General features: G+C 46.1%; 1 protein-coding gene across 2 annotated transcripts in view; it reads right to left on the bottom strand.

Annotated features, from left to right (window-relative positions):
• LOC126281351 (synaptic vesicle glycoprotein 2B) overlaps nt 1-18,086 on the bottom strand; it is a 493,622-nt gene that overhangs the window by 322,418 nt on the left and 153,118 nt on the right. The window contains exon 1 of one of the 2 annotated variants that reach the window (XM_049980257.1): nt 13,210-13,525. The exons of the other annotated variant lie outside the window; for it this stretch is intronic. The gene's annotated coding sequence lies outside the window, so the exon portion shown is untranslated. Of the gene's footprint in view, nt 1-13,209; nt 13,526-18,086 lie in introns of those variants that run through there. 2 annotated transcript variants of the gene reach the window in all.

Raw genomic sequence — 18,086 nt, 5'->3', positions numbered from 1 at the left:
TCTCACTTGCCGAGCCGCCCCGCCTCCTCCACCCACGCCCTTCCAGGCCGAACGGCGAGTAGCCGACACGCTCTGCTCCTGCTGGAGGCTGCGCAGCTCCCACCGCACCTAACGCCGGCGCAGTAGCAGCCGTTAACCTCACGTACTACCAGACTGGTTGAAAATATTTAAGGGTGGAACACCAGGGTTTCTGGGGTGACGCAGTCTCCACACCGGCACCTGCTTTCAGCAGTTATTCTCTAAATCTCCACTGCCGGATCATACAAGGCAATAGCGAAACGCGATTTTGGAAAACTATCAACGCGCAAAGGAAACGAATATGCCGGCCGCGGTGGCCGAGCGCTTCTAGACGCTGCAGTCCGGAGCCGCGAGACTGCAGGTTCGAATCCTTCCTCGGTCATGAATGTGTGTGATGTCCTTAGGTTAGTTAGGTTTAAGTAGTTCTTAGTTCTAGGGGACTGATGACCTCAGATGTTAAGTCCCATAGTGCTCAGTCATTTTAACCATTTGAAACGAATATCTTTCTGTGCTGTCTAAGTGAAAAATCTTTCTCCATGTCACTGTTATTTTCTACGCGATCACAATTACAAATGGTTATCGAACACACGATGTTACAGAATCACTTGTCAATGACTACAAAGCAGAAATTCCGGAAAGTAAATAGGTGAGGAAAGTACACTACTGGCCATTAAAATTGATACACGAGGAAGAAATGCAAATGGTAAACGGGTATTCATTGGACAAATATATTATACTACAACTGACTTGTGATTACATTTTCACGCAATTTGGGTGCATCGGTCCTGAGAAATCAGTACCCAGAACAACCACCTCTGGCCGTAATAACGGCCTGCATACGCCTGTGAATTCAGTCAAAAAGAGCTTGGATGGAGTGTACAGGTACAGCTGCCCATGCAGCTTCAACACGATACCACGGTTCATCAAGAGTAGTGACGAGCCAGTTGCTCGGCCACCATTGACCAGACGTTTTCAATTGGTGAGATTTCTGGAGAATGTGCCGGCTAGGGCAGAAGTCGAACATTTTTTGTATCCTGAAAGGCCCCTACAGGCCCTGCAACATGCGGTCGTGAATTATCCTGCTGAAATTAAGGGTTTCGCAGGGTCCAATGCAGGGTAGAGCCACGGGTCGTAACACTTCCGAAATGAAACGTCCCCTGTTCAAAGTGTCGTCAATGAGAACAAGAGGTGACCGAGACGTGTCACCAATGGCACCCCCATACCATAACGCCGGGTGATACGCCAGTATGGCGATGACGAATACACGCTTCCAATGTGCGTTCACCGCGATGTCATCAAACACGGATGTGACCATCATGATGCTGTAAACAGAACCTAGATTCATCGGAAAAAATGACATTTTGCCATTCGTGAACTCAGGTTGGTCGTTCAGTACACCATTGCAGGCGCTCCTGTCTGCGATGCAGCGTCAAGGATAACCGGAGCCGTGAGCGCCGAGCTGATAGTCCATGCTGCTGCAAACGTCGTCGAACTGTACGTGCAGATGGTTGTTGTCTTGCAAACGTCCCCATCTGTTGACTCAGGGATCGAGATGCGGCTGCACGATCCTTACAGCCATGCGGATAAGATGCTTGTGATCTCGACTGCTAGTGATACGAGGCCGTTGGGATCCAGCACGGCGTTCCGTATTACCCTCCTGAACCCGCCGATTCCATATTCAGCTAACAGTCATTGGATCTCGACCAACGAGAGCAGCACTGTTACGATAGCGTACAATCCGACCTTTATCAAAGTCGGAAACGTATGGTACGCATTTCTCCCCCTTACACGAGGCATCACAACATTGTTTCTCCAGGCAACGCCGGTCAACTGCTGTTCGTGTATGAGAAATCGGTTGGAAACTTTCCTCATGTCAGCACGTTTTAGGTGTCGCCACCGGCGCCAACATTGTGTGAATGCTCTGAAACGCTAATCATTTGCATATCACAGCATCTTCTTCCCGTTGGTTAAATTTCGCGTCTGTAGCACGTCATCTTCGTGATATAGTAATTTTAATGGACAGTAGTGTATGTTATCACCTAAAAGACGTGTGAGATGCACGCCAGATAACGTTGCTACGGTGTCCCGCGTCTGTGTTTGACATTCTCATGCGCCAGGCAGAATTTCAGGGCTAGCTGGCGAGAACGTTTGTGTCAGAGCTGATGGCCCGTAGTCAAGAGGCGACCAATAGACTGCAGGCAGTGGGTGAGTCACCGGCGCGCTCCGAAGCCGACTGACTGACTTCTGGGAAGTTGTATCGCTTCGTTGAGCACTCCCAGGATCATCGTTTGTCGCTGGCAACAGCACAGCTACGCAGCGGTATAACCGGCTAGGGCGCAGCTTTCTTTCCCGAACTACCGGCACTACTGCGTAAGCCGTAAATTTGTAGCCATTTCAAGCGTAACCGATGTACAGCCTCCGATATTCATTACACCATTATGCGTAGACCGCACAGCAATTGTTTTTAGGAAACATTTTTCTAGTTTTACTTCGACTTCCCTCTATATCTATTCTATGCAAAAGAAACAGAAGTTCTATCGTCCCGACTGGTCGTGGGTGCGTGCTGGTTTTATATTTACTTCTTTAATTAGCGGTTGATGGACTTATAACAAGTAACCATCGGATTACATACGTGATAAACCTGATGATTGAAAAAAAAATTTGTTTGTACCTACAGAGCAAGTAGTAGGTGAAAAGAGATCATAAAAAAATATGGGTAAGTAGTTATTCTGCGACGTTATTTCCTGTTTGTGAGATAATTTCCACAAGGTAGGAATGGGAGTCAGACGGCGTTCAGAGTAAAGAGACTTTAACTGTCACAGTTTTATCGGTAAACTGTCGAAGCATTCGTGATAAAGTTCCCGAATTTACTGCCGCCCAGGAAAGTTCTCGCGCTCAGATTATTCTTGGGATCGAGCGCTGGCTGAAATCTTAAGTGAAAAGCTTGGAGGTACTTAGGAAGTCGTGGAACGTATTTCGGAAATACAGGTTACATTGCTTCTACTGAGGTCGAAGTTGAGTGTGACAGTGAAGTCTTCTGGTCGCGTATAACAGGTATAGGTGAAACCAAGGTAATTGTTGGCAGTTTTTACCGGCCAGCCGACTCCACTGTGACAGTTCCAGAGTCATTCAAAGAAAGTCTACTGTTAGTAGGGTGGAAATACCCAGACTATTAGTTGGAGGGGAATTTAACCTGCCGGCTATAGACTGGGATGTCTATGGATTCATTGCGGGGGATACACACAGTCATGCGAAATGCTTTCGAACACGTTTTCGGGGAATTGTTTTGACCAGCTAGCTTGGCAGCCCACACGCTATGGAAATATCTTAAACTTTGTAGCTGCAAATAGGCCGGATCTTATCGACAGTGTCAGTGAGGAAACGGGGATTAGCGATCATGATGTCATTATAGCAACTGTGATTACCAAAGTTAATAAATCAGTCAAGAAGACTAGGTGTTTCTGCTAGGTAGAGCAGATAAGCAGTTATTACCATCTCACTTAGACATTGAATTGGTATCACTCAGTTCCACTAAGATGGATGTAAAGGAATTATGGTCAAAGTGGAAGCAGGTTGAAAATCGTGATCTGGAGAGTTATGTGCCTAGTAAGTTAGTAAAGAATGGAAAACACCCATCATGGCTTAATAACGAAATTCGAAGGATGCTGAGGAAGGAGGGGCTGTCGCACTCTCGGTTCAAAATGGGACGCACAAATGACCACAAACGAAGGTTAATAGATATTCGGGCATCTGTGAAAAGATCTACGCGCGAAGCATACAACTACCACCACCATCACACTTCAGCAAAAGATCTGACAGAGAACCTGAGCAAATTCTGGTCTTATGTAAAACCGCTAAGCGGGTCTAAGAGTTCCAGTCAGTCCTTCGTTGATCAGCCTGGTGCCGCAATAGCAAAACGAAAGCCGAAGTTTTAAATTTCAGTACAAGAAATCGTTCGCACAGGAGAATCGTACAACCATACCGTCATTTGACCATCGGACAGAATCCCGTATGGACGATATAGTAATAAGCATCCCTGGCGCAGCAAAACAATTAAAAGATTTGAAAGTAAATTAATGGCAAGGTCCAGATGGAATCACAGTTCGAATTTACAAAAACAGCATTGGCCCCTTACCTAGCTTGCATTTATCGTGAATCTCTCGCCCAGAACAAAGTCCCAAGCAACTGGAAAACGGCGCAAGTGACAACTACGTATAAGAAGCGCAAAAGAACGGACCCGCAAAATTACTGGCCAATATCCCTAAATTCTGTTTGCTGCAGAATCCTTACACTTTCTCAGTACGAATATAATGAATTTTCTTGAGAGTAAGAAGCTTATGTCCATGAATCAGAATGGTTTTAGAAAGCATCGTTCTTGCGAAACTCGGCTTGCCCTTTTCCCACATGATGCACTGCGAACTATGGATGAAGGACAAGAGGCAGAATCCATATTTCCAGATTTCCGGTAAGCATTTGGCATGGTGCCCCATTGTAGGCCAATAACGAACGTACGAGCATATGGAATAAGTCCACAGACTGTTCAAAAATTGGTTCAAATGGCTCTGAGCGCTATGGGACTTAACTTATGAGGTCATCAGTCCCCTAGAACTTAGAACTTCTTAAACCTAACTAACCTAAGAACGTCACACACAACCATGCCCGAGGCAGGATTCGAACCTGCGACCGTAGAGGTCGCGCGATTCCAGACTGTAGCGCCTAGAACCGCTCGGTCACTCCGGCCGGCGGCGACTGTTCATCAGAGACAACAGTATCGTCTGGAATACCCCGGGGAAATGTGATAGGACCGTTGTTGTTGTTCTCTATATACATAAATGATCTGGTGGACAGCGTTGTTTGCTGATGATGCCGTGGGTGTGGTAAGGTGTCGAAGTTGAGTGACTGTATGAAGATAAAAGAGGACTTAGACAAAATTTCCAGTTGGTGTGATGAACGGCAGCTAGCCCTAAATGTGTAAAAATGTAAGTTAATGCTGATGAGCGGTAAGATCAAACTACTAATGTTCGGGTACAGTACTACTAGAGTCCTGCTTGACAAAGTAAAGTAGTTTAAATGTCTGGGCATAACGTTGCAAAGCGATATGAGGTGGAAGGAGCATGTGCGAACTATGGTAGGGGAGGCGATTGGTCGGCTTCGGTTTATTGGGAGAATTTTAGGAAAGAGTGGTTCATCTACACTCCTGGAAATTGAAATAAGAACACCGTGAATTCATTGTCCCAGGAAGGGGAAACTTTATTGACACATTCCTGGGGTCAGATACATCACTTGATCACACTGACAGAACCACAGGCACATAGACACAGGCAACAGAGCATGCACAATGTCGGCACTAGTACATTGTATATCCACATTTCGCAGCAATGCAGGCTGCTATTCTCCCATGGAGACGATCGTAGAGATGCTGGATGTAGTCCTGTGGAACGGCTTGCCATGCCATTTCCACCTGGCGCCTCAGTTGGACCAGCGTTCGTGCTGGACGTGCAGACCGCTTGAGACGACGCTTCATCCAGTCCCAAACATGCTCAATGGGGGACAGATCCGGAGATGTTGCTGGCCAGGGTAGTTGACTTACACCTTCTAGAGCACGTTGGGTGGCACGGGATACATGCGGACGTGCATTGTCCTGTTGGAACAGCAAGTTCCCTTGCCGGTCTAGGAATGGTAGAACGATGGGTTCGATGACGGTTTGGATGTACAGTGCACTATTCAGTGTCCCCTCGACGATCACCAGAGGTGTACGGCCAGTGTAGGAGATCGCTCCCCACACCATGATGCCGGGTGTTGGCCCTGTGTGCCTCGGTCGTATGCAGTCCTGATTGTGGCGCTCACCTGCACGGCGCCAAACACGCATACGACCATCATTGGCACCAAGGCAGAAGCGACTCTCATCGCTGAAGACGACACGTCTCCATTCGTCCCTCCATTCACGCCTGTCGCGACACCACTGGAGGCGGGCTGCACGATGTTGGGGCGTGAGCGGAAGACGGCCTAACGGTGTGCGGGACCGTAGCCCAGCTTCATGGAGACGGTTGCGAATGGTCCTCGCCGATACCCCAGGAGCAACAGTGTCCCTAATTTGCTGGGAAGTGGCGGTGCGGTCCCCTACGGCACTGCGTAGGATCCTACGGTCTTGGCGTGCATCCGTGCGTCGCTGCGGTACGGTCCCAGGTCGACGGGCACGTGCACCTTCCGCCGACCACTGGCGACAACATCGATGTACTGTGGAGACCTCACGCCCCACGTGTTGAGCAATTCGGCGGTACGTCCACCCGGCCTCCCGCATGCCCACTATACGCCCTCGCTCAAAGTCCGTCAACTGCACATAGGGTTCACGTCCACGCTGTCGCGGCATGCTACGAGTGTTAAAGACTGCGATGGAGCTCCGTATGCCACGGCAAACTGGCTGACACTGACGGCGGCGGTGCCCAAATGCTGCGCAGCTAGCGCCATTCGACGGCCAACACCGCGGTTCCTGGTGTGTCCGCTGTGCCGTGCGTGTGATCATTGCTTGTACAGCCCTCTCGCAGTGTCCGGAGCAAGTATGGTGGGTCTGAGCCACCGGTGTCAATGTGTTCTTTTTTCCATTTCCAGGAGTGTATAAAGGAGACAATATATAGGATGCTGGTGCGACCTGTTCTTGCGTACTACTCGAGTGTTTGGGATTCGTACCAGCTCGGATTGAAGGAAGACATTGACGCAATTCAGAGGCAGGCTGTAAGATTTGTTACTTCACGCAAGTCTTACGGAGATGCTTCAGGTTCGAATCCTTCCTCGGGCATGGATGTGTGTGATGTCCGTAGGTTAGTTAGGTTTAAGTAGTTCTAAGTTCTAGCGGACTGATGATGTCAGATGTTAAGTCCCATAGTGCTCAGAGCCATTTGAACAATTTGATATGCTTCAGGAACTCAAATGGAAATCTTTCGAGAGAAGGCGACGTTCTTTTCGAGAAAGACTATTGAGAAAATTTAGGGAACCGGCATTTGAAGCTGAATGGCAAACCATTCTTCTCCGGCCAACGTACGTCAAGCGTAAGGACCACTAAGATACGATACGATAAAATAGGCTTCATACGGAGGCATACAGACAGTCGTTTTCCCTCGCTCTATTTGCGAGTGGAACAGGAAAAGGAGTGAGCCACCGGCATGCGCCATACGGTGGCTCGCGGAGTATCTATGTAGGTGTAGGCAATACCTAGGCTTAGCTCGATTAGCTGATAGCCAGTTTCCAGTTGGTCAGTTAGTCGTTACAAGTTCCGTAGACAATTTGTACGATTTATATTAGAATGGTGTGAAACGAATCCGTTTACAGCCTATGTATAAATTATTCGATTGTGAGTGTGGCTGCATGCTGGTTACTAAATGGTTTACGGGTTGTAATTTAATGAATTTGGTTTTTGGTGTTACACATGTAAACGAATGATACACTTAAAGTTAGGTTTTTTAGCTGCATGTGCTACCAGTTTTCAAATAAAAATTCTCCTGCGGAAAATAAGTCGTTATCCAGAAGAAATGATAATAGGTGAGATTTGAAATTTTTGTTGCTACCTGTCAAACAGTTTATGTTATTGGGTAAACGCCGCTCTTGCTTCTTCTCACTGTCCTTTCCGTGCCTTACATAGTCCTCGCTTTAAGTTCAGCGTGTTGAAAGCTTCTTAACCACGGGAAAGCCGTGCACAAGTAACCTCGTCAACCTGGTTTCCTTCTTCGTCTTCTGCCAGTGGATAGTCGCAACCCTGACTTTGTTACCGCGCAGCCACTCTAGTGCACAATGTAGAGGACATCTACAACTAGTGCACAGTGTAGAGGACATCTACAAGGACGGTCGAGTCCTTGGTTCTTTCTTCTGCAACGTGTTAGACATATTTACTAAAATATGACTGTATACTGATGATTCGAATGCTTGAAAATTAATGAATTATATCTAAGGAGTTTTAGAGAGGTAATTCTGCTTGCACGTGGCTCCACAGCCTTGACATATGTTTCAAGAGAAGCGATTTTTCGTCATTTTTAGTTAATTTGCCGTTGATCAGTTGCGATTTTTTTGTCATTAACGAGCGACATTCATATGACAGCTATGCAACACGTCGCAAGACATGCGACATACAAATCAGTCCATTGGTGGAGTAATTTGTTTGTCACGCCTGTTTCGACGTGTTTCATAGAGGATACGCGGACATAGCATTTTTTTTTTAATGACACTCGACCTTATATCTGGTGTCTACCGATCATTTGATTTCTGCTGCCGGATTAGTAAAGGTTTTCAACTCTCTGTTGGTCGCCACTTTCTGTGACAAACATTTGATTCATTGCAGGTGTGATGTAAATAACAGCAAATCCGTAGTGGTGCACGTGTGAATATCAACTAGCCTCATGCTAGAATGGAAGACTGACCACTAATTTTGTCAACTACAATAATTAAACGTACAATGAGGGTGTTGTTAGCATTCCCAGTTTCTCAAACTAATCTCTGCAACTTTATGTGTATTAATACTTTACGTAAATATGATTACTGTTCATTATAACGAACTCATTTCGTCTAAGTGAAGACTTTTCAAGGATTAGCCAGTGGAATATTTACAATGAGCGAGACACGGTAACTTAATACTCTTGCGGGGTCCAAGTTGACAGTTATCCATATGGTAAAAATAAATGTAACCAAAATTATTGTAGAAGCTTCTCCGCCGGGTCTATGGTGACGGCTTAAAGGAATCATGAAGATGAATAGAAAGAAAAAAGTCGTACTATTGTATCCTCGTGCAGTTCCTGCTGGGAACGTGTGTAATGCATTCTGCCTATCCTCTGCGCCCAGCGTACCCTGCGCGAAGTGTCAAGTTACAGCGCGCTTATTGTAGTGGAAGTGATTTCCCTCCCACCGGCTCAAGTTATCAAGCGATAAGAACGACATACCTTAGGGAAAGCGAGGATTTATAAAATTCTGTGTCAGTATGGTAAATGCTGAAGAAGACAAACCATACGCAGTGTCAGGAACAATGTGTCAAACAGCAGTAAACACATGTACTTCAGCCGAACGAGTATGCAGTGGCTGATCACTTTAGATATGCCGGTCGTGATGTAAATTACGACGGCGTACAGATATTAGTCACAGACACACAGTGACTTCATGTTACGCAAAGCGGTGAAACTACGACCATCACTCTATCTGACCATCCGGAAAGGGAGTTTCAACCTTTAGACAATGCGTGGAGTCTGCTAATTTCTCTTTCATAATGTCAATGAATTTTCGTTCTGTTTATATGTTGCAGGCTTGTCAGTTATGGTGTTTAAATAACTGTTGGCATCTGTTCTCTGGGAACCGGGCCGTGATGTAAGACGAAGTAAGGGAAAGATAAACGTGCTAGCAAAAGAAACGTACTCTGGCACCCTGGACACCTGTGGATTTTAGGCGGTTTCCACACTCGTCTAAATTCCAGACTGAGTCTTACCACAGAAAGAAAAGACATAAACAGTTAAAACACTAAAACAAACACAGCGAAATTCACACGATTAGCAGTATAATTACTCTTACCTTTGATAAAGATGAAGATGTGTCAACAGAAAATGCATCCTTAAGGCACAGAAATCGCCATGATGCTATACATACTGCAGACCATGTATGTTCCACAAAATGGAGGTGATACAACAAAATCATTTTTTTCATTTACTAAAAACAATATGCTGTCACTGTCGCAGATATGCAAGTACGGGTTTACCTTGAACATCAACGTGTCCTGTGTTCCTTTATCATTGAAGGAAGAAATTTTAAAATGGTTCTTTGCTTGTTGACGTTAGGAAACTGGACTAATCTGCGACACATGTAGTAGATACTCGTAGATTCCTGATTTTGTACTGGTGTTAACTGTTCAGATTTTCTGGTGACTACTATATTCGTTCTCGTCAGTTTCTGCTAGCGACGATCGAAGACGAGCTCGCTTCCTACACTTCAACCACTAATCAGGAAGCTAAGTCAGAGATTCTGTGCAATCCCAGAGGCTGGCGGGGTAGATTTCTGATGCGTTCTTCCGACCAGTTAAGAAGTTTAGAGTGTTTACCTTTGTAGTGCGGCTGTGGCGAATAGCTTTGATGCTTAGTAGCGTGGTCCTATTGTTGTGAACGCTTGAATATCACTATGTCTCTAGGAAGTGGTTACGCATTGGAGGAAGAGTAGAGATGATGTGAGTCTTATCTAAAACTTGGCCGATGTCACAAAATTTAAATACTAAATGTCTGTCTAAAGAGACAATAAGCGTCGGCATCGTATGGTAACGCGTCCAGCACCTGTACTCAGTCACGTTGCCAAGTAGCCAGGAGTATTTGTCTGGAGTTGGAACGTCCACGGAGCAAAATCTCAATCCCCAAGTTTCTAAACCAGTCTAGAAACAGGAAAATGCGAGAGTGCGATTTGTCGGGGGCATATTGAAAATTGTTATATCTCCACGAAGGGAAGACACTTAGAGAACCCTCGTGAGACCGAGTCCTGGGTATAGCTCGTCGGTCTGAGATCTTGTATCAGTGTTAGGGACAGAAGATTAAAAGAAGATCTACAGATTCTGCAGAGGACTATTTTGTCGTCTCGAGAGAGAGGCGCAGGAAAATAGTGTCCAGTGTGACGCGCCACAAATAGTTGCGCATAGGGCAGAGCCTTAGTCTTAAAATGCTCAAGTCCAAAATCCGAACTCAGTCTGTAAACATATCACTTTCTATATCATTCATATCGCGTAATGACCGAGGCTGTAAAATTAAAAGGAAAAATTGAATTTATGGCCTAACGTGCATCAAAGGCAATGTCATTAGACGCAAGGCAGAAACTTGTACGAAGAACAAAGGGAGAAGAGGTCACCCGAGACTTTTTGAAAAAATCTATCACCGCCTTCACCTAAATCGATTTTTGGAAACCGACGAAAAGCTAAATCAGGGTGGTGGGAAACGAACCGCGGTTCCCAGAATGCGAGTCCGGTGTCTCAGTCACTGCACAGCTTCGATCGAGGACAAAATAAGAGAAATTCGATGTCACAAAGAACAATCGTTCTCACCCCCCGCCCCCCACCCCCCTCATCTTTGGCCAGCGTAAGAAGAGGAGAGAAACGTGATTCGTCTCAGCGAACGATGGCTCTCTGGTAAAACACGCAGACGCAAATGGCAAGGGGAAAGGTTAAGCCCGCTGCCCGCAGGTACGCAGAAAACAATGAAATACTGACCGAACCTAACGTCCGCTTCCCACGAGGAGGATACCGTTAACAGTGACTTACACGCTCACTATACGTCGGACCCCATACACTAATTTGGAAGCGAAGCCAGTTCAACTGCGCGCAGCCTGTACGCTACAAATTTTCCTCTCCTGGCATACCGTAATGACTTTTTCTAAAAGATTTTTTTCTATGTGCTTTTTCTACAAGACTTTTTCTAAGTGAATTTTTCTCCAAGATTCGAAGCGGAGACCTTCGGCTCGTGCGCCAGCGCGGAGGCACGTCATGCAAAGGTACAGCGCCCGGAAAATGGAATAGCTAACCGGCTAGACTGTAGGAAAAAGAGCTTCCACCACGGCGAGGAATAACTCGTACGTCGTATCCGTGCGAAGACACAAACTGGCAAGATGGGGACGTATTGAAGAATACGATACAGCCCGTCAGCTCTGACCAGTGACGCTGCTAATTGGTATGGTAACTACGGCGTCACACAATGATGTATATTTTCATTATAAAAGTGTCGATATCCCCGATCGAATAAGGGGGGGTTCCTGATGGGGGGGGGGGGGGGGTTCTTCCTGTTAACGCCGTGACACATATCAGCAACTAGAAAGCACCATTCCGCAGTGGTAAAATTTGAGTTTATATCGAAGAAGTAAATATAAGTACGAAATACGCGACTTACACAGGGTGTTACAAAAAGGCACGGCCAAACTTTCAGGAAACATTCCTCACACACAAATAAAGAAAAGATGTTGTGTGGACATGTGTCCGGAAACGCTTAATTTCCATGTTAGAGCTCATTTTAGTTTGGTTCTTCCACCTACGCTCAATGGAGCACGTTATCACGATTTCATACGGGATACTCTACGTGTGTCGCTAGAACATGTTCCTTTGCAAGTACGACACAACATGTGGTTCATGCACGATGGAACTCCAGCACATTTCAGTCGAAGTGTTCGTACGCTTCTCAGCAACAGATTCGGTGACCGATGGATTGGTAGAGGCGGACCAATTCCGTGGCCTCCACGCTCTCCTGACCTCAACCCTCTTGACTTTCATTAATGGGGGCATTTGAAAGCTCCTGTCTACGCAACCCCGGTACCAAATGTAGAGACTCTTCGTGCTCGTATTGTGGACGGCTGTGATACAATACGCCATTCTCCAGGGCTGCATCAGCGCATCAGGGATTCCATGCAATGGAGGGTGGATGCATGTATCCTTGCTAACGGAGGACATTTTGAACATTTCCTGTAACAAAATGTTTGAAGTCACTCTGGTACGTTCTGTTGGTGTGTGTTTTCATTCCATGATTAAAGTGATTTGAAGAGAGGTAATAAAATGAGCTCTAACACGGAAATTAAGCGTTTCCGGACACATGTCCACATAACATATTTTCTTTCTTTGTTTGTGACGAATGTTTCCTGAAAGTTTGGCCGTACCTTTTTGTAACACCCTGTATATCTAAAAAGGAATAGATTGTCAAGACGCTTTCGACGGTTTGGTCACCACACAACGAAACTATGGCTATTCGTTAATTCATTCGTGTTAACGGTGGTTGAGCTTCGTGTCAGCGAATTAAATTCCTTGTAAAATTACAGCAACCAGGGACTTTATTTATCTCAAGTCGCGTTTCGCACTTTCATCGATCTCCAATTGCCGTTTTACACATTTGTCTTCGCCTATACAACGTTTTTATCAGCTACCTAATGTTCTGGAGCTTGTAGGTTTTTTTTTCGCATTTATATGCGTAGCACAAACACTTTCATGTTTCACTGACGCGCCAATACGACGTGTCAACCTAGCCCAGACCTCGAAGTACCCTACAAATAAGACTATAACCGTCAAAACAACAATTGAAAAAAGAAAGGTGTTGATCGGCACAGTAGTAGTCGAAGCAGAAGGAGAACATCGCGATCTCGAATCCACCCTGATGTTAAGTCGCACAGCCGGCACGGCGTTACGCTAAGTACTTTTCTCGCGGGACTTACAGAGGTGACTGTTGTCGTCGGGATCTGGCGTCGTCCCGCTAGGGCGTCTGTCGGATGCTCGTGTGTGCGCCGCCGGCGTCGCGTCGGGCGGTGGCGTCTGTGCGCGCGGGGGCGGTGGCGGTGGCGGACGGAGCGTCGGGCGGTCTCGTCAGGTGATTGGCTGCGCGCTGCGTCGAGTGGAGTCGCGTGTGTTCGGCGCGCTGTCGGGCCCGCTACTGAGTACTGAGTGTGGCCGCGTCGCCGCTGTGGCGCTGCGTTCGGAGCAACCGCAGCCGGCGCGCTCCCCACCGCCGCTTATATACGGGGCCCACTCCACTCTGCAAACACCGCGCTGCGCTGCCCTGCACTGCACTAGCGCTGCTAGCGGAGGGGCGAAAGGGCGAAAGGGGCTGCACGCCTGTCGGTCGTCGTCTGCTGGAGAGGGCTGTCGTGGGTGGGGGAAGGGGGGTGGGGGGAGTGTGTTATACCACACTCAACAGGTGGCGCTTGCCGCCTCCCCCCCCCCCCCCCCCCTGCCAGCGGCTGGATGTGTCACTTACATCGTCGCTCCTCTTTAGACGTTCCAGCCTTGTCATTTACTCGAAGCCAAGCAATATCGGATCCCTTCCTCTAATTTTGCACATTACACTGCATTTAGGCTACTTAAAAAGATCTGGATCACCTGTGAACCTCTAAACAAGTGTATGCTTGATTCACTGGATGCACGCACTCTGAGAAACTAAGTCACATAAAACCTTAAAAACCAAAAAATCTATTAATAAAAGCTCGGCAATTACGGAAATAAAGCCAATCTGTTCGAAAAGGCAGATATACATAGTGGTCCATTGATCGTGACCGGATCTGATATCTCACGAAATAAGCGTCAGACGAAAAAACTACAAAGAACGAAACTTGTCTAGCTTCAAGGGGGAAACCAGATGGCGTTATGGTTGGCCCGCTAGATGCCGCTGCCATGGGTCTAACGGATATCAACTGTGTTTTTTAAAATAGGAACCCCCATTTCTTACTACATATTCATGCCTTACGTAAAGAAATATGAATGTTTTAGTTGGACCACTTTTTTCGATTTGTGATAGATGGCTCCGTAATAGTCACAAACATGTGGCCCACAATTTTAGACGAACAGTCGGTAACATTAGGTTTTTTTAAATTAAAATACAGAACGTAGGTACGTTTGATCATTTTATTTCGGTTGTTCCAATGTGATACATGTACCTTTGTGAACTTCTCATTTCTGAGAACGCATGCTGTTACAGCGTGATTACCTGTAAATACCACATTAATGCAATAAATGCTCAAAATGATGTCCGTGAACCTCAATGCATTTGGCAATACGCGTAACGACATTCCTCTCAAAAGCGAGTAGTTCGCCTTCCGTAATGTTCGCACATGCATTGAGAATGCGCTGACGCATGTTGTCAGGCGTTGTCGGTGGATCACGATGGCAAATATCCTTCAACTTTCCCCAAGAAACAAATCCGGGGACGTCAGATCCGGTGAACGTGCGGACCACGGTATGGTGCTTCGACGACCAATCCACCTGTCATGAAATATGCTATTCAATACCGCTTCAACCGCACGCGACCGGACATCCATCATGTTGGAAGTACATGGCCATTCTGTTATGCAGTGAAACATCTTGTAGTAACATCGGTAGAACATTACGTTGGGCCGGCTGGTGTGGCCGAGCAGTTCTTGGCGCTACAGTCTGGAGCCGCGCGACCTCTACAGTCGCAGGTTCGAATGCTGCCTCGGGCATGGGTGTGTGTGATGTCGTTAGGTTAGTTAGGTTTAAGTAGTTCTAAGTTCTAGGAGACTGATGACCTCAGATGTTAAGTCCCATAGTGCTCAGAGCCAATTGAACCATTAAGTAGGAAATCAGCATACATTGAACCATTTATATTGCCATTGCTAAAATGGGGACCAATTATCCTTCCTCCCATATTGCAGCACCATACATTAACCCGCCAATCTCGCTGATGTTCCACTTGTCGCAGCCATCGCGGATTTCCCGTTGCCCAATAGTGCCATATTATGCCGGTTTACGTTACCGCTGATGGTGAATGACGCTTCGTCGCTAAATAGAACGCGTGCAAAAAATCTGTCATCGTCCCGTAATTTCTCTTGTGCCCAGTGGCAGAAATGTACACGACGTTCAAAGTCGTCGCCATGCAATTCCTGGTGCATAGAGATGTGATACGGGTGCAAACGATGTTGATTTAGCATTCTCAATACCGACGTTTTTGAGATTCCCGATTCTTGCGCAGTTTGCCTGCTACTGATGTGAGGAGTAGCAGCGACAGCAGCTAAAGCACCTACTTGGGCATGATCATTTGTTGCAGGTCGCGGTTGACGTTTCACATGTGGCTGAACACTTCATGTTTCCTTAAATAACGTAACTATCCGGCGAACGGCCCGACACTTGGATGATGTTGTAAGGTGTCAGGCAAATCCAACACCTTCCACGAAAACCCTGACATAATAAGCAAATCTACTTGTATGTCACATAGCTCCGAATAAATCGTGACATTAAATTAACCAAAGTAATACAAGTAACGAGTGAGCAAATGGAATACCACAGACTAACACAAGAATACCTAAATGCATGTTGTACCTTCCCACCGTGAGGCAGTCGCAGTTCCGAGGGGAGAAACGAGGACAGAAGCCGAGAGCAGAATCGTGTTAAGCTAGAAGGCCCTATGATAAGGGACGGACACCCACGTCGGCAGCCTTCCTCTAAGTCTACCACCCGCACGTTTTAGCGTGAGGCTTTTTCGCGTCTCAGGTACGTCGAGGACCACCCCCCACCTCATGTTAAAAGCTAGAGCCCTCCAGAAGAACAGTATAGATCTCACGATAACGCTAAAAGGACCACACCAGCTGCAGGTTTTAGCGTGAGACTTTTTGGCGTCTCTGTTACGTTGCAAACTTTAAAAAACATTGCCCCACCACGAAAAGTATAACGTTTCTCATTGGATAGACAGAATTTTTGTAGGCGGAGCTTAAGGTTAACATTGAGGCCCTGATTGGTCAGATGAAAACATAGCCAGATAGTTTTTTTAAACTAACTTCGGTAAATTGTAGTAAGGAGAAGTTAGAGGAGAGTTGGATCCGAGACGGCGAGCTGGATGGCTGCTGCGCCGGCCGCTGCCGCCCTGATGCTGCTTAAACACCGACAAGGTAATGAACGCACGCGATGCCGCATTTTTGAGCGCATAAGGCTTCACTCAGAACTACAGAAGACTCATCTGTTACACCCCTTTTTTGCGTAATACTAGTGTCGATCGTTAATTAAAACTCATGGTGTTCACATTTGCCACTTGAAGTAAAAATCTGAAACGCGATAATTTTTCTGTTATATAGTTATTGAGAAGCCACATCAGCCACTGTAATTTACGACAAGTTAGATAAGTAATTAAAGATCATTGAGGGTCACTGTACACCATTTTGATAGTTTTCTCTTTTGTGAAACTTAATTTCAACCTAGATTATAGATGTGATATGGGATAGGTCATCCTTCGATCGATTGTAGAACTTGGAAAGCCATTCAGGGAATATTCGTTCACATTTTTGTTGAACGCAGTTGGTTTTTACCATCCTGTATTAAAACATTTCCTTTTAACAATAGTGCAATTAATAAATGATGTTTTGTGAGTAGAATAAAATTTCCAATGGTAAACTTAACTGTTTTTTCGACGTTATTTTACCAGCTAACTAAAAATAGGAAAGTCTTGAACCCTTTCCACTAAATTTAGTTAGCATTAAGATTCTTTTACAGGGAGTGCAGTGGAGCTGACGCTGAGATCATTTAGTATTTGGTTATATCATCGCTAGTCTCATTGAACTCTTCTGAATTCTACATGTCACGTGTGGTCTGGCGTCTCCTTACCAGCAACAGGTCCCAGGTTCAAACTAGTCAATTCCCTAAAAAACATGCTCAGAGCGTCGTTGCGCGAAAGTGGCAGGGAGACACGATATAGAACAAACAGACACCACCATGAATGTTTAGAATGTCGTCTAGGATACCGAGCAGCACACATAGCACACGCCCCTTGGGCATTTTGATCACAATAGCCATACATCAACATGATATCGACCTTTTCCGGAATTGGTAAACGGTCCGTTTTAACACGGGTAATGTATCACGAAGCTAATACCGTCCTTGGCGTGATGTTACGTGATACCACGTACTTAAACGTTTGTGACTATTACAGCGCCATCTATCACAAAGCGAAAAAAGTGGTCCAACTAAAACATTCATATTTCTTTACGTGCCACATGAATATGTAATAAAAATGAGGGTCCCTATTTTGTTGTTTCATTTAAAAATCGCAGTTGATATCCGTCTGATCTATGGCAGTGCCATCTAGCGGGCCAACCATAGCGCCATCTGATTTCCCCCTTGATGTAAGACAAGTTATGTTCTTTGTAGTCTTTTCTTTTGACGCTTATTTCGTGAGATATTTGGCCCGGTCACTATCATTGGACCACCCTGTATACACATATGTTTAGTCGACTTGCTGCAAATGTTGTACACATGCTGCAGAACCTGCGAGAAACAAGTTATCAGATACGAGAAGAAAATCGAACAACAGTCACTAGAGCAGTGGACGCGGTCCCACACTGGGAGCTGACCGTTGCCACAGCCACTGGCCACTTTAACAGGATCTGCGTGAATCATCCGCCGGTACAACGCGCAGTATTACCAGCTTGCGAAGTGTCCGACTGGTGGCAAAAAGGGGAACACAGAAAAGTGCTCTCTCTTGCTATGTTCACCGTAAACACGGTAATTTGGCATGCTCACACCACTCCCTTGCCGCCGGCAGATGGTAAATTTGGCGTAAGTTACAGTGGATCATTGTTCGTCAGCTTGCAAT

This window comes from Schistocerca gregaria, chromosome 7, assembly GCF_023897955.1.
Source record: "Schistocerca gregaria isolate iqSchGreg1 chromosome 7, iqSchGreg1.2, whole genome shotgun sequence".
Taxonomy (NCBI): Eukaryota; Metazoa; Arthropoda; class Insecta; order Orthoptera; family Acrididae; genus Schistocerca; species Schistocerca gregaria.
The sequence above is the reverse complement of the archived record's forward strand: the minus strand, read 5'-3'. Positions and strand labels throughout refer to the sequence as shown.